This window comes from Mirounga angustirostris, unplaced genomic scaffold (assembly GCF_029215605.1).
Source record: "Mirounga angustirostris isolate CCGP_5_RB_7025 unplaced genomic scaffold, mMirAng1.0.hap1 SCAF_7, whole genome shotgun sequence".
NCBI classification, from domain to species: Eukaryota; Metazoa; Chordata; class Mammalia; order Carnivora; family Phocidae; genus Mirounga; species Mirounga angustirostris.
The window spans coordinates 149,800,968-149,826,275 of NW_026991715.1; the positions used below are offsets into that span (position 1 = coordinate 149,800,968).

The 25,308-nt window shown below is 44.2% G+C and overlaps 1 long non-coding RNA gene across 2 annotated transcripts in view; it reads left to right on the top strand.

Annotated features, from left to right (window-relative positions):
• The first annotated feature begins 3,326 nt into the window (after positions 1–3,326).
• The window catches only part of LOC135365271 (uncharacterized), a 28,727-nt gene continuing 6,745 nt past the window's right edge, over positions 3,327–25,308 (top strand). For both annotated transcript variants that reach the window (XR_010412915.1, XR_010412916.1), the window contains exons 1-3: positions 3,327–3,554; positions 3,663–3,965; positions 16,276–16,692. This is a non-coding gene — a long non-coding RNA (uncharacterized LOC135365271). The remainder of the gene's footprint in view (positions 3,555–3,662; positions 3,966–16,275; positions 16,693–25,308) is intronic.

Consider the following 25,308-nt stretch of genomic DNA (forward strand, 5'->3'; position numbering starts at 1 on the left):
AGGAGCAAGGAACATCAGTCAAAATAAGCAAATGAGCAACTGTTTGTGTGTGCTCTGGAACACGGGATGCTCACCAGCTGTGAGGACACAGGAAAGTGCCACCAAGCCTGTGACAAGGAGGCACCCACTTCCGGTGCATCACGGGCAGAATCTTCAAATATCTTCTCAGTAAGAAATGTGGATATTGGCTCGGATGGCGTTTGTGATCGTCATTAGAAAACAGCTTTACCCAGAGGCGCCTGGGTGGCTCAGTCAGCGAAGCGTCTGACTCCTAATTTCGGCTCAGGTCATGATCTCAGGGTCCTGAGATCAAATCCCATGTCAGCTCCTTGCTCAGCGGGGAGCCTGCTTGTCCTTCTTACTCTGCCCCCCCCCCCATGCACTCTCTCTCTGTCCATCTCTCTCTCTCTCTCACTCTCCCTCCCTCTCAAAAATAAATAAATAAATCTAAAAAAAAAAAAAGAAAACAACTTTACCCACTTTCATCGTACTTGAAATATCACCCCCAGAAATCACAGTGCCATAAAACCTCTCTGCTATTACCTTGACAAGAGTTAGCCATTTTGTAAAATAAAAGAATAAACTAAGAATGAGTTTTTCTAGTCGAGGAGTGAGGAATCCTATGGAACAGATTATATAGTTAATGGGGCTTGGTCTCAAGAAGAGATATACGAGTAAACTTAGAAAAATAGTTACAAAACAAGCCTTTTTCATGATGGGGCCCATGGCCTGTGACCCATGCAGGAGATTACTCACTGAACCCTACACCGAATTGCCAGGGGACAGAAAAACAGCTTAGTGAAAAGTTACATGAACTATTTTTGTCTTGTGCTCACTTCGGCAACACATACATTAGAATTGAAACTATTTTTTTTTTAGATCTTCTAAGTTTGACATTCCTCTTTTCAAATAGAAGAATTATTTTGACATCAAACTGCCAGTAACTATCATGCAATTCTCTGAAAGAAGTTATAAATGGGGATTTCAGAGTGACCAAGATGACAGGTAAGCTGTCAGTCACGCAAACCCTTGGACTAGTTTCTCTTTATCAGATAGTTTTCTTTTCTTGAAAACACTATCATAATAATTAAACTGGTGGTGATTGGAAATACATATGTGCATACGTGTATTACATGCATAGAGACATATGTGTACACACATCATACATGTACGTATACATATTGTATTTTTACGATTTCATATTACTCTTCAATGACTTAAATAGGCTAGTGAGGCCATGTGGAATTGAATCAGATTTTCTGAGCCCCCTTCCTTCTACTGAAAATGGAGCCAATAAAACCCACTTGTTAGTGTTGCCATGAGTATTGAGACTTTCCCTATGTGCCAATTACTCTTCCCTTTCTTAATAGAGAGACCATCTGCACACACAATTATTCTCCTGCCTTATTTGCTTATATCTTTTTTTCCAACCTCTGTAGAACCAAAAAGAAAGCCTGATTTCACTGTAAACTTTCACCATCGGCGTGCTGGGGAACCAGACTGGTGCACTTCACCATTATCCGGAACAGTTGCAAATCTTAAATGAACATGTCAATTATTCATGAGTCTAAGGTCCTGAATGCCAACTATAAATTATTAATCAGCAGATGTAAATATTTAAAAACCCTGGTGAGAAACACATTCTGTGCAAGCATTTCTGCTGCAGAGTGGATAAACACCAATTTTTAAAGCAAAGGGTGGTGGTCACATAACAGCATTTATTCAAAACTCTGCACAATAAGGTTAAGTGTGGGATTCCAAAGCGCCTTTCATCCCGACCTTACGGTGTGGAACTGTGCTTCCCAGTGCCACGCTACCTTTGCAGGAACCAAATCTACATTCGGTTCCTTTAATCTTGAATCATCTATGCAATTTCTTTTCATTTTTATCTTGAATAACAATTTTACCTTGGATTAAAATAACTGTGCTTTAGTTGACTTAGAGAGGTGTTTCCATTCTCTCCCACGTTTCTTTGTTGAAGTGACAATGTCTCTTTCTGTCCCTTTGCTGTTCCTTTTCCTCAGATGGTGCTGGCCTCTCCCACTCCGCCATGCAATTCTACTCAGTCTTTAACTTTCAGCTATTTGGCTCTGCCCTCTGTGAATATTTCTCCACACTTCTCGGTGGGAATTAGCCATTCCTGCCAATTATTTTCTTTCCCTTTCCCTAAATGAAGTGTTGACTCTGTGAGGACTGCACTTTCTTCACCCCCACGCAACTGTGATTGGTAGCGCCCACCGCACACAGGAGTGGCTCAGATAAATGAAGGAACATGGTCCACACCTTAATCTGCAGGTGCCTGCACTGGATCCGAGATTAGGCTTTGTTTTTCTGTTTTTCTAGGAAGCAACATAACCTAGTGGTGAAGAGCCTTGGCGTCGAAGCCAGAAGAGATGTGGGTGGCATCGGGCTCTCCTTGAAGGGCTGGTGTGAGTTTTCAATGACGTACTATGAGAGAAACAGCACAGTGCTTGGTCCCCAGAAGGTGCTTGAGCCAATGCAGTGATTGCTGTTCATGCATTGTTATCATGATTTCTGTGAAGGCACATTGATGGTGACAACAGGAGTAATAGATAATGTGTTGACTCACTTAGATCTTGGTCCTTCTGGAGACCTCGATTCTGCTCAGCTCCTCCCCTGACTTCGTTTTCCCTGGCATGGGCACTCAGGGCTAACTGACGCTGGATGCAGAAACAAACAGAACCCCAACTGAAGTCCTTCCGTTACAACACAAACATTCTGCCGGCTAGCCCTGGAATTTCCATGATAATTTTCTCTCTGTTTCTCAATGCTGAAAGATGTAATGTCTTAAATGAGAAAAAAGACAGAAGACAGAAGCCCTTGCACTTCTGGGTGTTTGTCATTGTTTCATTGAAAATAAAAGGTTGAATACAAATGAAGTTTTACAGTATCTGTGGGAGTTCCTGGGTGAATCAGTCAGTTAAGCGTCCGACTCGATCTCAGCTCAGGTCTTGATCTCAGGGTTGTTAGTTCAAGCCCTGTGGTGGAGCTTAATTAAAAATAAATTAAATCACAATATATTTGTAGTTAGGCAGAGAGCGTAGCCCCGCAATTGGGAAGGCAGACCCTGGGTCTGAATCCCAACCCACCACCCGCCGGCAGGGCAGCCCACAGGGTTCCTTAGCTTCTTGGTGTCTCCACTTCCTCGTGGTAAACAATGGAAGCTAGTGTTAGTCACGGGCTTAGGAGAACACGTGAGGATGAGTCACGTAAAGCAATTGGAACAGATCCCGGTGCACGGTGTGTGCTGCAGAAGTATTAGCTTGGGGGATTTTTTAATGACTCAGATTCACAGACAGGAACTGTTTGTGTGTGAACCAAGTGGGATGATGCTTATCCAGATCCAAGGGCTTTCAAATCTTGATCAAAATTCTACTGAAATATTTGAAAAAAGCAGTAAAAGCCTTCTTATGGGTTCCAGTCCCAGTTCAAAGGGAAAGATTGGGTTTGAGTAGAATGTCCCATCTTTGCCACCTGCATGCTGGTGCTGTGGTGGTGGCCGGGTCCCCAGGGTCCCTCATCACCCACCTGAGGTAAATCTCCTGCTCTGTCTCATATTATCTTTGGTCCAGCTGAGTATAAAGTAACGTTTTTCTAATATTTAATTTGGAACTTAAAATTTTCCCCAAAATTTCAAGTAGAATTGAAGATCCCCAAAATGGACACACCCCTGGTCTATTTCCCAGGAGATCGGACTTAATTGGAGCCCTGTCAGCTTAAGTTTGACTTTCGTCAAAGGGCCGTACAAGAAGCAACGCTATGGAGGCAACCTTTGAATTTTATACCCAACTGTTATCTAAGAGGTCTTGCGCACTGCTAAGAAATCTACTGGGTACCCCTAATGAATTTCTCTTGGAGGGTGAGGTCAAAAAGGTTTTCAAAATTTTTGGAAATACTGGTGTACCTTCTAACACCAGTCGGTGCAGATCCTGAGAAAGCTGGAGGTAAGTTTTATGTTGGGTTTACTATAGCTCAATGTTTCCGGTTTCCTCTGTACTTACCGATTTCTTGACTTTGGTGTTATTTCCAACACTGTCGGACGAGCACTATCTTCATTTTGTATTGATTAATTAACTCTCATCTAATTCTCAAAACAAGTGCCATTAGATCATCTTTTAATATTTAATCTTTTCAAGCGGTCAAAATATTTTCGACAATATACCTGAGTATAACGTCTGTTTCAGACTCTCTAGTACAGAGAGAATATAATTATGGAGAAGAACACAGAGGGGATATTGAGGGCAGCATGCCTTGGAAAACCGGAGCAATTGCCTGCCTCCATATGCTAACAGCAGGAAAGGGCCAGAATTATAATAAATGTCCCTGCTCTTGCTTAATATAGAGATTCTTGATTTAAGGATATTGATTCTGGCCTACCACCTGAGACTAAATAGCAAATGGCATCTGATATATTAAGCTCCTGCCTCTCGATGTGGCTAAGTAGCAGGTGGCAGCTTTGAATCAATAGTTTATGTTCACACTGGAAACTGTTCTAGCACTTGGCTGGGAGGCCTTACGTGAGAAGAAATAAACTTCCGTAATTTTGTCCCTTGTCCTTACCTCTGCTGCCATGGAGGACCTTGGTCCCCAGGAATATGCCATAATTCATCATCTGGTTAATACACAGATAAAAAAGAATCAATAGAGCATATTGTCACAGTTTTTTGGGGGGGGGGCGGTTAGGTAGGGCATGATTCCAATGAAGAGAAATCAAGTTACGGATGTTTTTTCAGAGGAAGAGAAAAATAACAAAATAATTGTCAAAGACTTGGCTGAAAATGCAGATGATAAAAAATATGTTTCTTAAGTGTGATATTAATCCGGAAAATTACCAATTATGAGTAACAGAAGAGGTGGACCTGACTCCCTTCAGCCTGTCCAAGCTGCTCAAAAGTGAGGGAGGCGTCCTACTTACAGATAGTCCTGGTGTCCCCACAACTTCCGAAAAGATAAAATGAAGAAGTGTCTAGCTCATCTCCCTCAGGCTTGGATGATTCATTCCTGGCCATTTGCAAGGCTGGAGAAATCAAAACAAATATCAATATTCATAAAGAGATGTTTTAAGTTAAGAGTTAAGAATGTAGGCTGTGGGGAAGATTTAGGACATTTAAAAAAAAAATTTGAAAGGCCACTTGGGGTACAGATATTTATTCACTCCACTAAAGGGGAGACCTGATGTGTTCTAGCAATGAGTGCAATAGGAATGTTCTGGAATCTATGGTAACCTATGAAGCAGTCATCCTTGAGACATGTTGACTAATAATTGTGACTAATAATAAGGCACAGTTTGTGTTGCCAGCTGTAGGGAGGGCACTCACAGATGGCTGAAGAACCGCAGGCCAAACTGTCCCTTCCCAGAATTTGTCCACAACAAAAGCACAAGATGGAGGATGGGGGATTATAAAAAGAACAAGACAATTCCTCTTTTTCACATATCTTCTTTGGTCAATGCTGAAATTCTTCTCAGTAAAAAAAAGAGCCAACAACATCATCATCTGTAAAAGCATTTGGCTTCCCTCCCCATCGTGGCCTGCTCTTCACTCCCATGCATCTCTGTGAATGGAAACTCTGCGGTCAGTTGCTTGGGCGCAAAGTATTGGATTGTCTTCTTTCTTTCTCTGGCCCTCCTATTGAGGCCATTAGCAAGGAGGATGTCTCTGCATTCAAAGCACATCTAGACTCTGACCAGTTGGTCACCTCTGTCTGCATCTCCATCATCCCCTAGTGGGTCGCTCCTATGGCCCTATACCTGCTTTTTCACCTCTGCACCTACATGACCACAGGCTCTCAACAGAGTTATCTCCTCAAAATGGGGGTCGATTCCATTACTCTTGGAGATGCCCTCCAATGCTCCTCATCTCAGGGGAAAACCAATGTCTTAGGTTGGCCAAAGAAGTCACCAACCAGAAGACTGGACCCTGCTGCTGGTCTCTCTACTTTCACCACTTCCTTCAGGCAGAGGGGTCCTTGTCTTCTCTGCCAAGCAGGTTCCCCATCTCAGGGCTCTTGTACCTGCTGTTCGTTGCACCTGGTGTGCGCCACTCCCAACAGATCTGTCTGTTGACGTGTTGCTGTCTCCCTGAGGCCTTCCCTGACCGTTGGAATGGAAGAGCAGGTCTCCCAGCAACTCATCTCTTCTCACCGTTTTGCTCTCTGGCAGCTCCCAACACCTGACACATCTGCTAGCTGCCATTTGTTGTTGTTGTTGAAGGATCTATCCCATGCAAACAGGAGTGCCTGGCACATGTAGGAAATTAAGTAATCTGGGTTCTGGGAATAAATAGAAGCAGATACTTTTCTTAACAGCCTGCAGGCCACTTAGAGAAATAATCTGTCAAGAACCTTGCATTGTGGCATTATAATTCTTCCTTGTGTATGTGTGTGTGTGCTCGTGCACATAAATATATATTTGTATATATACATATAAGTAGATATCACTTGGTGGTGATCAATATCTGAACAAATGATCATTTTCTACTCTACAGGTACGTTTGACTCAAAACATATTATAAGCAATCCTTCAAGGATGTGTTGTAATTCCTCTTTAATAGACCTTAAAATCTTTCTCAGTATTACCTACCTTTATTTCTTCTCCGGTCTTTTATTGGCTTTTGACGACCGTACATGATTCTGTGTGTACTTGATTCTGTGTGAGGTACAAACAGCCCCAGAGATACAGAATATTATCCTTGTACTTGCCTCTTTGTATTTTGCCAAATTCTATGCTCTGCCTTCTGAATGTCTTGCTATAAATTCCAACAAATACAATGAAAACAATGACTTCTCCCCTGATGGTCTTTCCTATGAGAAGTCCCTTTAACATCCAGATTTTACTCATCCTATGACATACCTGAGCATCTGGGTGAACATGACAGATCATGATGTGGAGGAGGAAGATGGGCTTAGAACCAAGTGTGGTAAGTGATAAGAAGGAAATGAGAACCCAAGCTAAAGGTGGAGCATACTGTGGAGAGAAAGGGCCTGGGGAGACGTTCTTGAGGATGTTACATCAAAGCTGGGACCCGAGCAAGAGCAAGGGAAGGGCAACTCAAAGGAGGGAAGAGGGTTGGGAGTGGGGGGTTCCTTCAGGGAGAGGAACAATATGGCCTGAGTCAAGACCGAGCTCAGGAAGAAGCTGGAACTGAAAAAGACTAATTCGATATGAGACAGTGGAGTGAGGAAGAAAGTTGAATGAAATAGAGAAGGTAGGTTGATGGGAATTCATCCAAATTCCTACAAGGATAAAATACAATTTTATTGTATTCTAAGCACATTGTGAAAGCTTTGAAGTTTCAGGCAGGCAAGTGAGAACTGATTTATATTTCAAGAAGGTTGTCTGATATAGGGAGAATATATTGAAGGCAGCAAAAGAAGAAGATCCAGCGTGAGGAGTTTCTTTCAGTAAGCCAAGTGAAAGGTAGGCGCAGGTGGGAGCAGGGTATTCCGGGGGAGTGGAAGGACATAATGATCTCACTGCAGAAGAAGCCTGATGGGATTATCGACCCCGGGGCAGGGAGAAGGGAGGGGAAAGGAGAAAGCAGAACTAAGCAATGGCTTAGTGGTCATGTGATTTCCAGAAATGTGGAAGTCTGGAGCAGAATTAAGTGAGGGAGGGAACAAGAGTTCAGTCTTTGACAGATTAAGGAGAGATGCCTAGGTGAAGTTCACATGGAGATGCCAAGGAGGCCCAGGGAGATCAGAAGAAAAGTCTAGCATGGAGAATTACAATTAAAAGTCATCACCCTGGAGATAATAGTTAAACCAACAGCCATAAGCAATCCAGTGTAAGGAAAGTATGTATGCTGGACTAATCCTAGAAAAACCCCACGGGGGCACAGTGAGGCCCAAGTGTGAAGCAAGGCGATAAGAAGGGGATGGCCACTGAGGTGGGAGGAACCCCAGCCATATCTTTACTAAGGTCAGGAGAGAGAGTACTTCTACAACAGTGGGGTTGTCAACAATTCCAGATAATGCTGAGAGGTTGTGTGAGATGGGGACGAGTGCCAGTGTGGGTTTGACAGCAGAGCTGTTGTTAATGACCTTGAAACTGCAGTCCGGGTTGGTGGGACAAGTGGAAGGCAGGTGGGATGCAGGATGAAGGAGACTGAAGTCCGGGGACAGTAGGAGAAGACACCTCATTAGAAACATTAGGCATAAAGGAGAGCGGAAATATGGGTCCGTGGCTGAAGACAGAGACCAGAGCTGGGAAGATGGTGGGAGAGAGAAGAGTGTAGCATATAATGGGAATGCTTAGGGGAGCGCCGATGACACAGGACAGAGTGGGGTTCACTGAAGGAGCAATGGCCTTGGGAGGTGGAGATTAGTAAAGGGACCAGCCTTTGAAAAAGGAGATTAACAAGATGGACCCAATGCAGGTACAAGAGTGGCAGGGGGAGGATACGTAAGCTTAAATATAAGGGTATCTATTTCTCAGGGAAGCTTGCTCTCATCAACCTCTGACGTGCTAACGCCCCCCTCAGAGTCTGCTTCCTGCAGAACCAAACCTGTAACCCCTGGCGGGAAATTCCCATCCACACACCCACAACTCTGGAGTGTGTACCTTCAGCATCCAGCTCTTCTTCAAGCTCCAGCCTATCCAGCCTTCCTGTCAGTATATTTCCAAGTAAACTATGACATCTCAGACTTAGGGGGTCCGATATGGACCAACTAATTCCCCATCTCCAAACCCAGTCATCTGCCACATGACTCATCACCATTCTGCGACACACAGAGACATCACCATTGACCTTGACGCTCATCTACGGTGTCGACCTTCGTCTGTGTTTTAATCCTTATGTGTCTGACTCCTGGATTTGACCACCCATTTATCAGCCTTACATTTCATGGGCTGCTTCTCTGTGTTCTCATTCATAGACCCCCTGAGAAGTGACACGCACAATTAAGTTTTTAATACATTTTTCAGGAAGATGAGGATGAGGAGGTTTCTTTAGAAACAACATTAGTATTTTGACATTTTTTAAAGAACAAAAAGGTTAAATGTTTTAAAAGAATTTTAAAAGGTTTTATACAGTTAAATACTAAACTATGATCTTTGTGGTTTGCATGCTTTAAACACTTGGATTTATAAATAATGATAAATTTTGACATCATTTATAATTATAGCAAACAGCTTACAGTTTTTTTCTGAGACCTCCATTAGTTGTGTTTGCTTTCACGTAAGTAGGAGAAACAGAATGACTCAAGTCCAGAGCCCCTTCGTTCTTTGTGAGGTCCCGGCTTTGAATTTCTTCTGTATCTTTGGGGGCAACCTTTCTGCAACAGTGTTCCAGACGGATTCTATTGAGGGTTAGGAATCAGACATGTCAACATTGAGATTCAGCTTCCAGCAAATTAAAGAAAAGATTAACATATATTGGTTTCTCTCTGAATACCAGGTCTTTCTGAAGCTGAAGTTCTAGATAAATTTGCTTACACTTGAGATTTTGTAAAGTTATGGATTCTTACAGAAATATCCAGTATTTCGGGCAAATTTCCTTAATGCTAGCTTGTTTTTTTCCTTGTATTTAAAACATCTGTATGTGTGCATTTAAATAATTTATCTTGTAAAATATCTGTTTACTTTAATTGGAGAGTAACTACAGAAAGGTAAAGTGGCCTCATCACTCATACTATTTTAATATTAATAATTGATAATATTTAAGATTTAAGATTTGATCCTGGCTTTCACAAAGGATGTCAACCCAAATGCAGAACTGATTGATCCTTTACTCTGTGCCAACACTGTTCTAAGGGGTTACCTGCGTTAGCGACTTAATCCTAACACGGTCAAGGAGAAGGTATTTTTATCATTTTTACTTTTCATCTGGGGAAATTAAGGCAGGGCAAGCTTGACTGGCTTATTCCTGATAGCACAGGTAGTGAAGAAGACACTGACCTGTCATTCAGTCACTAATGCCCCTCATTAATAACTGCACCCAGATAGTTTTTATGCGAAATATCCTGCTTATGCTTCCATCATACATTTCTCTGATGTGACAATCAGCTCAGGTGAGAAACATTCATGTATGCACATGAATTCTATGGTGCCATCCAGTACACACACACTACTTACTTGACTATAGTATCATTTTATATATATTCTGATATATGTATGCATATATAAATATGTGTATATATGTGTGTGTGCATGTGCATGTGCATGTGTGTGTGTGTATAAAGATCCTCGGTGTGGTCCTGGTAGAGAGCCAATGGATATTCCCATGACGCTCTGGCAGGACACATCACTTATATTGGAGGAAGTTCTGTACCCCAAAACTGATAACAAATGTGACAGTGTAATCAGTCACAAAACATAAAAACATATCTCTGTGGCTCTGTCAAGTCTTACTGTGTCCCATAAGTAAAGAACATTCACGCATTTATTCTCTTATTCATTCACAAATTTGATTGGCACGTTGTCTGTCAAGCCCTTTGAACTGGGAATGCAGAAGGGAATGTGCCAGAAGCCCATGCCTGGGGGTGGGGGGGGGTGCCGTCCACAGCTACACACCCGGAGGGCTTGCCAGGGAGATCTGTCCTCTCCTATACTCAGTAAGCCCTTTTCAATGCTTTTCAATAGTACACTTTCCTGCAGGGAAGAGGTTCTAAAAAGCAATCCTAATGCCCATTAGGAAAATGGCAGTCTGGGGTGGGCTGTGGGCAGCGGAGGCTGCTGTTTGTGCTGTATTTTCCCAAGTTCTGCTATAAAGACTGGAAATTGCACCACATAAAACACGTGTGTGAGTAATGGATCTTTTAAAGTTTGGGTAAGTGCTATAAAAGGGGGTCCTTTCAGCAAGTTTTATGTCTGCATTAAAAGAACTTTAATTGTATTTTTGAAAATAATCACTTTGTGTTCTAAGGACCATAAAAATCAAATGTCACTGATATAATTTCGATGCGTTGACATATTTATTGACGAAGAAGGGGTTAACCAGGTCAAGCTCTATTTGATGTTGCCAGAAACGTGTTGTGTAAGCGTGTGTTTGCATATATATGGCTCATAGATGAGAAACACATTTTGCAAGTGAGTTTTACTAAAATATATGGTGGTGGTTTTTGCACTGAACGTTGACTGCTCATTCTGAATCCCGTTTTCATTACTGAAACGTTTATGCGCTGTGTACCCAGCTGTAAAGTGGCCCAAAGTCTTCTCCCCCATGGGTAGCTCCAGTTTTTATATCACCACTAATAGCTTGAAGACATCAGTAGAATGACATCTGCTTTCAGGCTTATACACATTTAACAAAGAGAGAAACAAAACATCATTTTCCTTTTTTTTTTTTTTTTTTTTTGCAAGAGGAATGATAAAAGCATGGCAGCGTTTTTGAAATTTATCTATTTCTTTTTTTTTTTTGATTTTTGTCAGAATTTAAAAGTTTTATCTTTTATGTTCTTTTTTTTTAATTCTTTTTTTTTTCTTCTTATGTTAATCCCCATACATTACATCATTAGTTTTAGATGTAGTGTTCCATGATTCATTGTTTGTGCACAACACCCAGTGCTCCATGCAGAACGTGCCCTCCTCAATACCCACCACCAGGCCAACCCATCCTCCCACCCCCCTCCCCTCTAGAACCCTCAGTTTGTTTTTCAGAGTCCATCGTCTCTCATGGTTCGTCTACCCCTCCAATTTCCCCTGCTTCATTCTTCCCCTCCCGCCACCTTCTTCTTTTTTTTTTTTCTTAACATATATTGCATTATTTGTTTCAGAGGTACAGATCTGAGAGTCAACAGTCTTGCACAATTCACAGCGCTTACCAGAGCACATACCCTCCCCAGTGTCTATCACCCAGTCACCCCATTCCTCCCACCCCACCCCCCACTCCAGCAACTCTCAGTTTGTTTCCTGCGATTAAGAATTCCTCATATCAGTGAGATCATATGATACATGTCTTTCTCTGTTTGACTTATTTCACTCAACATAATACCCTCCAGTTCCATCCACGTCGTTGCAAATGGCAAGATCTCATTCCTTTTGATGGCTGCATAATATTCCATTGTATATATATACCACATCTTCTTCATCCATTCATCTGTCGATGGACATCTTGGCTCTTTCCACAGTTTGGCTATTGTGGACATTGCTGCTATAAACATCAGGGTGCATGTACCCTTTCGGATCCCTACTTTTGTATCTTTGGGGTAAATACCCAGTAGTGCAATTGCTGGATCATATGGTAGCTCTATTTTCAACTTTTTGAGGAACCTCCATACTGTTTTCCAGAGTGGCTGCACCAGCTTGCATTCCCACCAACAGTGTAGGAGGGTTCCCCTTTCTCTGCATCCCCGCCAACATCTGTCGTTTTCTGACTTGTTAATTTTAGCCATTCTGACTGGTGTGAGGTGGTATCTCATTGAGGTTTTGATTTGGATTTCCCTGATGCCGAGCGATATTGAGCACTTTTTCATGTGTCTGTTGGCCATTTGGATGTCTTCTTTGGAAAAATGTCTGTTCATGTCTTCTGGCATTTCTTGATTGGATTCTTTGTTCTTTGGGTGTTGAGTTTGATGAGTTCTTTATAGATTTTGGATACTAGCCCTTTATCTGATATGTCATTTGCAGATATCTTCTCCCATTCTGTTGGTTGTCTTTTGGTTTTGTTGACTGTTTCCTTTGCTTTGCAAAAGCTTTTTATCTTGATGAAGTCCCAATAGTTCATTTTTGCCCTTGATTCCCTTGCCTTTGGCGATGTTTCTAGGAAGAAGTTGCTTCGGCTGAGGTCAAAGAGGTTGCTGCCTGTGTTCTCCTTTAGGATTTTGATGGACTCCTGTCTCACATTGAGGTCTTTCAACCATTTGGAGTCTATTTTTGTGTGTGGTGTAAGGAAAGGGTCCAGTTTCATTCTTCTGCATGTGGTTATCCAATTTTCCCAACACCATTTGTTGAAGAGACTGTCTTTTTTCCATTGGACATTCTTTCCTGCTTTGTCGAAGATTAGTTGACCATAGAGTTGAGGGTCCATTTCTGGGCTCCCTATTCTGTTCCACTGATCTATGTGTTTGTTTTTGTGCCAGTACCTTACTGTCTTGATGATGACAGCTTTGTAATAGAGCTGGAAGTCCGGAACTGTGATGCCGCCAGCTTTGCTTTCTTTTTCAACATTCCTCTGGCTATGCGGGGTCTTTTCTGGTTCCATACAAATTTTAGGATTATTTGTTCCATTTCTTTGAAAAAAGTGGATGGTATTCTGAGGGGGATTGCATTGAATGTGTAGATTGCTCTAGGTAGCATTGACATCTTCACAATATTTGTTCTTCCAATCCATGAGCATAGAACGTTTTTCCATTTCTTTGTGTCTTCCTCAATTTTTTTCATGAGTATTTTATAGTTTTCTGAGTACAGATCCTTTGTCTCTTTGGTTAGATTTATTCCTAGGTATCTTATGGTTTTGGGTGCAATTGTAAATGGGATCGACTCCTTAACTTCTCTTTCTTCTGTCTTGTTGTTGGTGAAAATTTATCTATTTCTTGATCATTCAAACATGCTCGTTTCTCTTTGCCTGATCTTCCCAACATCAAAGACAAGAAAAAGTGAGGTAACATTGAGTGTAAATCAACTATGCAATAAACCTCCACTTATTTACCATACTCATTAAGCACCCACTCTAATGTGAACTGAATCCTACTTTCTGTGTATTTCCATGGAACAGAAACAGGTTTAAATTGAATTATGAGGATAAGGTTTCTAAGGCTAACCATATCCCACATTGAGCAAAAGCAATGGTTTTCAGTTTACAACAGTTCCATCTATTTATGTATAGTCATCAAAACCTATACTTGATAGATTGTTGTCAATTCTCAACCAACTTATTCTGTACATTAAAACACACACACACACTCATCCCCCCTCCCCAAAAAAACCTCTATTTTCTTAAGGGGATTTTTGTGGTACAATACACATAAATTTAACAAATTTAAATTGTACACTTCGGTGGCCTTGACATTCATAATGTTGTATGATCATTTCCACTATCTGCTTCCAGATCTTTTCCCATCACCCTAATCAGAAACCCCATACCCATCAATCAATCGCTCCCATGTCCCCTGGCAACCATGAATTTGCCTTCTGAATGTATAGATTTGCATAATCTAGATGTTTCTTATCAATGGAAAGATACAATATATGTTTTTTTGTGTGTCTGGTTTCTTTCATTTAGCATAGCAATTCCACTCCTAGGTACATGCACTAAAGAATTGAGCACAGGTGTCCAAACAAAATCTTGTACCCCAATGTTCATAGAGGCACATAATAGCCAAAAAGTTGGAAACAACTCTGGTGTCAGTGGATGAATGGATACACAAAATATAAGGACCATGAGAGCATCATCTAAAGTAGATTTTATGGGTCCAACTTTTCAGCAGTTAGCTTTCCCTCCTCATGGACTCAAGGGCATGGCTCACTGCTGGGAAGAGGGACTGTTGGGTCTGGGGACTCTGCAAGCGAGCCTGTCATGCTGCCATTTTCCATCGCCAGACACCCAAGCTTCCTTGGGCACCTGTTTGGGGCCCCGCGGTTGCTCTCAAACAACAGACAAACCACTGCAAGCAGAACATTCGTAGAAAGAAGGGCAGATGCAGACACCGCCCTCTGCCTGGCAGTGGGAACTGGACGGTATCAGTAGGACTCGGCTTCATCTACACCATGAGGGCAGTAGGCCAGGTGACTGTAAACTCCTCAAGGCCGTGACATCCTAAGACAAAAATGAAAAGAGAAAACAACCAGCTGGCTCTCTATACAGATCCGTTAAGTCCATGGCAGTCAGAAAGAGTGAGTGCCAGGACTCCTTCAGAGACTAGCCTCGCTGGATTGAATCAAACTTGTGTTAGAAACAAGTTGGCATCTTGCAGGGAAGCAGGGTCTTGAGGGTGCTGGGTGTGACCACCCAGGCAGTGCGCACAATGGGGCAGGCAGGATGGGGCGTGCACAATGGGGTGCGCAGGAGCGGGTCATGCACGGGTGGGCTGTGCACGAGTGGAGTGAGCACGACGGGGTTTGCTTGGGTGGGGCATGCAGGAGAGGAAGAAGGTACATCAGCTGGGAAGCCTGTAGCAAAGACTGAGAGACGGTTTGGTTGATGGACCTGGAAAGGCATGCCCTGCTGTGTGGAAAGCAATGATGCTAAGAGGGGAGAGAAGCTGGTGGTCAAAAGGGACACTTCCAGGACCTCATGCGTCACTGAACTTGCCCGGAGATGTGTTGGGCACACGGGGGATGAGAGCGAGGCAAAGATGAAGGTGATATGGCCCCTCGAACGGAGCCCCTGGTCCCATCAGCAAGACCGGCAGAGTGCACAATGCTTACTGTCGCAGGTCACGGGGGCTCTAATCCAGAACACAGCACAGATACGCACACACAGAGATACATTCACACACAGGGATACACAACGCACACACACACACACACACACCACTTTCAGCCAATATTAGCACCCTTGATCCATACTCACCACAAAGCTGAAACCATGGTTACCTGCTAACTACTTGCAACCATACGAAATAACCCTAAATATCAGAGTCCAACAAAAATCTATGTCCAATATATCCTTAAACATAAACTCAGTAGTATCCAAGAAATGAGAAAAATAACAAAAACCTCAAGTAACTTATATTCTAAAGTAGGCCAAGAAAATAAAGATAAGAATTGGGGAAGAGGAGGGCTCCTGGGTGGCTCAGTTGGTTAAGCGTCTGCCTTCAGCTCAGGTCATGATCTCAGGGTCCTGGGATCGAGTCCCGCATCGGGCTCTCTGCTCTGCGGGAAGCCTGCCTCTCCCTCTCCCTCTGCTCTCCCCCCTCCCTCCCCTGCTCATGGTCTCCCTTGATCACTCTTTCAAATAAATAAATAAAATCTTTAAAAAAATAGAATTTGGTAAGAGGAAGAAAAGAATTCCTTTGTTTTTCATTGTCTCACATTCCATTCCCCTGACCAGAGAGGGGGCCTTGAGGCCCAGCCGGTCGGGAAGGAGGACACCAGCCTGGCCACGTAGGCCATGGCTGCCAGCATCCAGATCCACCCTGGTCTGCCACGCAGGTGGTTCATGAAGAGAAGTCCCGGGGGACCTACAGGGGAGAGCACATGGTCAGAGTCCTCCCCAGATGGTTCTTGACCGGGAGGGAAGAACATTTGAGTTGGCCGGCTTAGCCACTGAGGCCTGCGCTGCGTGAGGCCGGGCCACTGGGCAAAGAGGCATTTGCAAAGCCGAGGGTTACTCAGCAGAAGAGCTGCCATCTTGATCTGTCTCTTCTCTTCCACAGGTACTTCTGGGCCTGTCCTAGTACCCCTGGCGGGGACCCTTGGCATCCCAGGTGGGTTTGCACCTCTACCACAAAATCTGTTGCAGAATTCCCCGGGTGCAATAGGTCCGTAACTCAGATGACAACTGAGTGGAAGGATCGCTAGAGACATTGCATATGTTGAGTGAAAGGAGACTGAAGACTCAAAGATAGGAGACACGACAAGCACACTTCTCCATTTATATAACTATGCGGCCCCAGAACTCAGGATTCCAGGCGAGCTGCCTGGTGGCTCTCTCTCGGGGCTGGCTTCTTAGCACATTAATACAAGGATGCACTTCGGCCGGGTCTGCACATTGCTCTGTCCACCCCACGGCTCCCTCCCCAGATCCTGGATGTTGGTCCTGCCCATCTGAGGGATTCCTGCTATTTTCCAAGGTGAGTAAATAGACTATTCTGCTCTGCCCCATTCTTCGAATCCACTGGCCCGTCTTTGTTCCTGCCCGTGATGCAAGTTCTGCTGCGCGCCCTGACGTGCACACATACCTCCGTGCATCACTGCCGCGGAGCTTCACCCAGAGGTCAGGTGGGTTACAGCTGAGAAGGGAATGAGGCACACTCCTCCTCTTAAACGCAGCTCTATCTATCTATGCTGGTGCACAGACCTCACTCCTGCTACACACACTTCATCCAGGGACCCTGTTGGCTGAGCAGACAGATAGCAAGGAAGAACTTTTCTGTGGTCTCACTGATATGCAAAATTCACCAGGAGAGAGAACACCTCCCCTTGGGGGGCAGGTGTTTGTGCAGCCTTGCTGCAGAAAGAGGGCAGGGGTGCTGCAGGAGGAGGGTGGGGATGCAGCAGGAGGAGGGTAAGCGTGCTGCAGGGGAGGGCAGGGTGCTGCAGGAGGAGGGTAGGGGTGCAGCAGGAGGAGGGCAGGGGTGCAGCAGGAGGAGGGCAGGGGTGCAGCAGGAGGAAGGCAGGGATGCTACCTGCAGGGCTGAGAAAGTGGGGGTTGGCAGGTGAGGGTCTTGGTGCCAACAAGGTTACCACTTATTTGACCTCAATCTCCCTGAAAAGCAAACCTCCTCCAGAAGCAGGCTGGCTGGCCTCTCCCGCCTGCAGGCCACTCCCCAAAACCCCCAGACACAAGATGGACATAGGCTATCTTAAAAAACTTGGTGTTGATTCATTGTGCTACTGTTTTCCCTAATTACAAAAGTGAATATGTTTATGGTCAAAAATATCGCAAAACTCAGAAAAATTATAAAGAAAACGAAAATCACCTTACTCCCATGTGATAAATTCTTTTAACCAAGCAGACAGCTCCCCACAAACTCAGGCTCAAAAAAATATCCTATCTGATGTTTGGGAGAAGCTGCATCCAAATTCCCAGCTCCAAGGAGTCAGAAGGTCGCTCTTGTCCATTCAATCGACGTTTCCCATAGCGCACAGAGCCCTTCTGCGCTGACACAGCCTCACGGCTCTACCTTCATTGCTTTTTGGAAAGACAGTGACTCAGGAAGGCCACGTGTGTCCCTGTGGTCTTCCTGGTCGCCCGGTGATCCTTTGCGTATTTGCCAGGCAATCCTGTAACTTCAGGCTCCTGTATGCTCCCTGCTGACGGCTTCTCCCAGGGCTTAGCCTCACCCGGTGAGGGAGCAGAAGCCTAGCTGAGGACAAAGCACAAGCTGACACCCTGCAACGACCCCACCCGCACCCCAGGGGTATGTGTGACATTCTTCCAGGAAAGTTCCCAACTGTCTTAATGCTAATGCTTTATGAGAGGGGAAAACCACCTTGACTTGACAATGGCAAGGCTTCTGATATCTTGTAGGTCCTCTTTAGCATATGAAAGTTCTTTTGAAAACCTCCCTTTTTCTTTACTGCCCCCAACGCCATAGTATATAATCAATTACTCCTCGCAACCCCAGGGCAGTTCTTTCCGCCCAAGGGTCCTGTCCCAGTGCTTTAATAAAATCACCTTTTGGCAACAAAGAAGCCTCAAGAATTCTTTTTTGGTCATCGGCTCTGGACCTCAACCCCCAAAACTCACATATATTCCAAAACTACATCACACCCCCTAGGTCATATCTGTCCGCTGCTCACCTTGTACCCTCCGCTCATCCCTTTGCCATCCCGTTGACCCCGTCATTAAATCATCCACTTGTTCACTGGACAAATGCTATCCAATGCTAATCCAATGCTCATTCTTCTGGGGGCAGGGGGTGCCCCAGGGTTTACTGGAAGCCACAGGGTTGCTGCCATGTGGTATGAGCCCCTCAGCTGGAGGAGAGGAAGCACCCTCTAGGCAGAAGGGTTGATAGCTGAAAGGCACAGAGACACACCAGGGTGAGCAAGGCTGTGGGCAAATGACGGAGTTCATGGAACTGGCATGTGACGAGCAAGGGAGGAGGAAGGGGCCCCAGGAATCCCGTTTAACAGGACACAGCTCCGTGAACACAGGTGTGCCCGGGACCCCTCGCGGTATCAGCTTCAGAGCTATGTCTGTGAGCTGGATTTCAGCGGCTGTGTGTGTTCTACTTCTTTAACTACTGCACGGGTATGGAATCTCAGAAAGTGGGTGTCCTTGAGCTCTGGAAAGATGTGTCACAGAGCTGGGACATCTTCCTGCAGGGAAGTCAAGAACTGCTTACCTGCAGCCCCACAGGGACGGTCTTCCCGCTCGGAGGAGACGCAAAGCTGCTTCACCATTACCCCGACCCTGACGTTGACCCCACTTCTGAGCGCCACCTCCTTCAACACACAGTGAGATGTCCCCCCAGGCAATGGTTCTCCTGGGCCTGGCCACTCCCATCCCCGAGGCCTGCGCACCTGTTCAGGTGTCTTATGCAGAAAGGAATGTTTGCAGGCATGTTGAACGAATGACAGCCACAAGGCACGGAGAGTGAGGCACCCCCGGGTGAGGACTCTCAAACCAGGAGCAGGAGAAGCAGGCTGGGCTGGGAGGGCCCTGCTCTCCGTGCGCGTCTGCCAGACAGAAAAAGTCACAAAAGGCAGGCAGCCAGTGTGGACTTAGTTGTGCTGGGTTGGAGGCAGAGCAAACTGAATCAACCCCAGGGGGCCTACGATCTCTTCCTAGCTAACCGTAAGATGGGTGGGGAGATGCCTCCACATCTAGACTGAGACGTGAGGGTGGGACATGCTCACTAGTTAAACACTGACTTCTTGTCCATATAAATGCTCTCAAGAAGCTTTATTGATTACAAGGGAAAAAAAAAAAAAAGAGTTACGTTCATACCAATGAAAGTTCTTTTCATTAGTCCTGAGACGGTAACAGGGCTTTTGAAGGCTTCTACTCTATCCCTTGTTCTAAGTCTATTAATTAAAAAAAAAGAGAGATAGAAATATAAATACATGGATGGATAAATAGATTGATAAAAAGATGAGAAGATGTATGGAGGGATAGATGGATAGGTAGATGGATAGTCAAATCTTCTTGTAAATAGTAATTGGCAGAACTCTGGCAAACAAATCAGTGATATTTGTGTCCTTTGAGAATCTACCCACGGATTGCTTTTAGCAGGATGGAGCCGGTTCACTAGGCTTGCTTTTGGAAAACGGACCTAGAAACTGGGGGTTTATGGGGCATGGCTCCCTGGAAAATGTCATAGAAATTGTATGACTACCTGAGTTAAAATAGATATGTTTCCTGACCAAATACACCTTTTCTGGGTGGAAATAAAGCTCTCTGTATTATTGAGGGACTTCATATATCTAGGAACAGTGAGACCCAGAAGAGGGTCCCAGACCTCTGCCTGTGCGGCCTCCGCCTTGTGATTACGTATATCCTCGAAATTACTCATAAAGCTTCATCCTGGGAAACACTGCTGATTCATGGGAGTTTAATTTCAAAATGCAATTTTTGTGTTATCTCAACACACATAAAAAAGAAAAAAAAAACAATTACCACAGGTACTTCGCTTATCGGAAATTCTCACACAATAAATATTGTGAAAGAGGTTAACCCCCAAATGAAAACATGGCCCCATATTATCTTTACAAAATTAAGAAGGCATTTCCAATATTACGGTCTTTACATTTTCTGGTAACAGATGTGGTTACGTGCCTCCATCAAGTATCTCACGACATTTTCTCTGTAAAACGTACATTTCACCAGGTCTATTAATAGTGGTGTCTGAAAGGCCCAGAACATGTTGGTTTCTTCATGCAACATATTGAGATAACGTTTAATTTCATTTGATTAATTGTTATAAGACAAGTTTAAGTTCGTAATTGAAATATTATCTTTTTAATAAAAGAAAAGGTTTTTTTTAATTCAGAATGATTAACAGAAAGTGACACTGTGGGATCCTGATGTGGGAGAAGTGGCAATAAAGATGCAATTAGCCAGCATCTCTTGTGTAAAGGAAGTAGGAAGGAAGAGCAGGGAAATGTCTCTCTTTGCTCCTTCCCTGGCCTTATCTCCCCAAAGCCCAGGCAAGGTTGCCTCTCCAGAGCTGATGCCCCAGGCTGTCATCCAAACATGAGATGCCAAATGAGGCCAAGGACAGCTAGGAGGAGAGGCAGTTCCAGGGAGGCAGCAAGAAGGTCTTGTTCCCAATGAGCGCATCTGAGTTGGTCATAGATAGAGACAGTCCCTATGGAGGTTATGGGCGGAGGCTTTCTGTACCTGTGGGTCTGTGGCTGTATGTGACCTCCAAGGCAGACTGTGGTCCAAATGAGCCATGATGAACTGGGAAAAAACCAGCCCTCCAGTCACCGCGTCCTGCAAGATTCATAGTGAGGCCCTTGGGGACACCTAGGGCACAATCTGCCAGGCCTCTATTGACATGGTGAGCCTTGGGGCAGTGGTCTCAATTCTTCAATACATGTGTAGCTGTATCCTGCCACACCTGTGGTTCCCTGAAGGGCTTATATAGGGTGGGCCGTAGTGACAAAGCCACATAGTCTAAAACTGGCCTGGGAGAATTAGGATAAGGTCTTGCAGAGATGCCGTCATGCTCTTGCTTCCATCCCATGCTCAGAATTTAAAACCCCAGGGGAGAAATGCAACTTAATATATTTACAGCAACCTAAAAACACAGAGCACAGAAGTGGAGAGCTCAATGTGGGCAGGGTGCCAATTTCTATTAGTTTCCATCACCGACAAAAATAGACTCAAGCAAACCCCATTCCATGTTGTTAGCTGACAGTCCAAATCATACAATTTGGTAATTTGTGATGGGTCCTCAAGCCATCCATTCAAATTAGCCAAGCACTTCCATCAGTCTTACTAATTTAAGATTTTTGGAAGATGAAAAATATCTGGAGTTTGTCGACAAGTGTTCAAGAAAAATTATTCTGACGCTTCTTAAAAATAGCAAAGGAGACATTATTCAAGACTACTGCAATAGGGGAGAGAAGTGGCTAAACTCTGAATCCAGCAAAGGCAGCCAAGAAGCAGAGCGAGGGGTCAGTGGATGGGAAATTCCCAAGATAAGACCTCGAGGGAAGGGGCTTCTTGCTGAAGGTACATGGGACAATCGGCTATCATAGTAGGGTTCTTTCTGCACTGTCTTAGCCCGTTTCTTGCTAAAACTGGGCTATGCAGGCCCACAAGGAAGGGAACCAAGATTGAGGCCAGGCCAAGAAGAGGGCTCAGAGGAGCTTTACTGAAGCTGGGTCAAGGACGGAGTCTTTGTCATAAGTGAGGAATGCAGCAAAGAACTCAAGGGACAACATGTGGGTGTGGCTTTGCTTCAGACTTCTGTCCTCCTCTCTCATTTCCATCTCTCACTCTTATTTGACAATGTCCGACGGGCACCAGGGCACCCCGTGGCCAGGTGAGTGTAACCGCATTGTCCTTTCCCGTCTCAGTGCCTGTCTGCCCACGTGGAGTGTTGTGTGCCGAGGGCGTGGGGCTGTCAGTCTTGCTCATCATCGTGCCACCACCAGCCAGCGCCTGTATACAGCAGGAGCTCATGCTTTTCTGTGCAATGGGTGGCAAATGGGTAACTGAAGATCACGTGATTTGGGAGGGCATGGGGAATATGCCAGGTACCTCTATATTGACACCAATTCTTAGCCTCCTTTGTTAGGTTTTGGGGGAACTCAAATATATGAACATACTCAGTGGTGTTTTGCAAAATGACAAAGAGACCACTTGACCATACCAACATAAAATTACTCTGAAGAGCAACACTCTGATCCTGTTCCATGAAGCATGAACTACAAAAATTCACTCAAAAAGATGAAAGCCCTAAATTCAAAGAGAATACTCAAGTACCAACCAACTCTATGAACGATGGGTAAAGTACCTCGGGGATTTTTTTTTTTATGACTGTTTTTGGCTGATATTCTCCACCTTCAGCCTCATCCCCAAATAGCTTCTCTCTACACGGAAAAAAAAAAAAAAATTACCAGAGGCTGGCATTAGAACCTAAATGTTCACGTGAAAATTTAAAGACAATCTCAAGCATCCTACTATTGAAAAGGTTCTGCCGCATGTTCATCAGAGCAGTCACCCAAACCCTAGTACCAGAGATCCTGAGACTGTTGGTCTTGAATGTCTTACAATGTTTGTGATGTATTCATTTACTCTACGCTGTAATGAGTTGTGTCTTCTGGAACTGTGTGCATTGTGATTACAGAGGCTCCTCACCTGTTGTCACGTCCTGCAATCTTCTGTTTCTCTGTGACCTGCTCACCGTCCCTCAGCGGATGGTCCGGCTTTGAAGCTGGTGCTCTTCGCATTCCTGCATGTCATTCCGGCTACTTTTACTCTACATCTGTCCTGGGCTATATTAGAAGCCGTTAAGAAAGAATTTTGGTTTTTGCTTCTCACCATCATTTCATTACACCACACTAAGATTTTTGTTCTTCTTGGTGATGAATCTGCAGGGATCATGAAAGGATGTAGAAATATATTAATTGAGATATCGGTATATCCCATTTGCTATAAAATTCATTAGCTCATACTCGGTTATGTTAAGTACTTAATTTGTAATCTTCTGTGATCAAATACTTGAATTAGCTTGGGTGTTCTGCTCTACTAATTAAAAAGGATGCCACGGAAGCTCCTGCTTCAACATCCCTGGGAATACTTCATAAAACCGCACACAGTAGGGCCAGAATTAGGTATACTTTCATCTCCAGCCTGTGCCATGGCCACGGAAGTCAGCCTGGTGTCCAAGGCAGATGTGTGATTCCCTGGGGAGGCAGAGACGTGGCGGCATAAGGGCCTCTGCCCTTGCTGCTTCCCACTTGAATCCGCACAAGACTCTGAAAATGGAATCAGGTGTCTGAGGCTGAGAAATAATTACCCAGACAAATTACATGTACAACTGACATGTTACAAGTCACCCTTAGGTGCTGCTGCTAGATGTTTCAGATTACATTTTGGGTTAAAAAGAGAAATCCAAATATCCAAACTTTAGACCTTCCTGTTTTGAAAGTAAGATGCTTTCATCATTAAAGAAGAAGAAGAAAGAGAAGAAGGAGGAGGGGAGGGAGAAGAAGAGGAAGGAGAAGAAGAAGAAATGTGGTTTCATTCCTTTAAAAAGAATTGTAAGATCCTTTATTAGGGGTGATATAACTGTCTCCTGAATATTAGTGAAGAAGGGCATTAGGGTACAGGACGACAATTACGAACATTGTACGTCCCATCCTGGAGTCAGAGAGAACCACACTTTGGTCGAAATAGCAGGAATCCACACCACCTAATGTATTAGCAAACTTTAATTAAATGACCTAGATGCTTTACATACATTATTTCACTTAACATTTCTGACAGATGTCATTACTAGTAACTGCTTTTCACAAAAGAAGAAAATGGGCCTCAAGGAAGTTAATTTGTCCATTGAGGGCTATAGAAAGGATATTGACTGGATACAGCCCCACATGATCTGAGAAGCTCAGAGTTTGTAATCAAGCGTTATGTTCTCTCATCTTTGGGCATGAGACAAATATTTTCTTTTTTGAAGGATTTATTTATTTTTAGAGAGAGAGAAAAAAAGAGAAAGAGTGAGTGGGGGGGCAAGGGAAGAGGGAGAGAGAGAATCTTAAGCAAACGCTCTGCTGAGCATGGAATCCAAAATGGGGCTCAATCCCACCATCCTGAGTTCAGGACCTGAGTCAAAACCAAGAGGTAGACATTCAACCTACCGAGCCACCCAGGTGCTCAGAGGCAAATGTCTTCTTATAAGATTACCCAGCTAACAATCTTATCAGAGGTCCTTCAGAAAGAGTGTGCCCGAGGTGTGGTCATGCAAGCAATTCAACAACATTCCTGAGCACCAGCAAGGAGCTAGATGCATTTACATACCAGAGTTAAAGTATAAGGTTCAAAATACAGACAGATCAGACAGATGAAAGACAGTAACTGTGTGTGATGTAAAAGAAGAAGGAAGTGCGACGGGAATTGGCAGAGGGAGGTAAGGGTGTGATAGCCAAGGGGGTGTTCACACATGGAACGTGCCAACGGAGGGCAAGGGAAACATTTATCATAAAGAGTTAAGCAGAGAAAAAGGATGTCAGAAAAGAAAATAACTTGGCTCACAAAGAGATACAAGGAAGTCCAGTCTATAGAAGGACCCCCTCATTAAAAAGTTAATTTAAAAAGACCTCAGGTATTTAAGAGAAGAGCATAAAACTACCAACCAATCTCATGATGAATCTGACCATGATGGGTAAATAGCAATTTTCTTACATGACTTTCACATTCCGGGCATGATACGTCTTCACACGCTAGTATTGCAATATTTAGTGAAAAAATCGCTTTCACTAAGGAGATAGTAACTTAGAGGAAAGCCTTAAGGGATCGTTCATTTGGGGGACTAGTGTTTTATAGGGTGTCCATGTTATTTTCATTTTATCTCAGGGCACAAAAGGTAATTGCCTCTGAATGCGGGATGTTTTGTGCAAACTCAGGGACCGTGACTGCAAAGCAAGCGGCCACCCCTGCTCCACAGCACCCCTTGTGGTCAGTGCTCCGCTCTGCATCAGTTAGCATATCGCTGTGACAACCTCCCCCAGAACCAGTGCTTTAGAAAAAGTGATCTACCATCGCTCACCTGTCTGTGGGTCTCCTG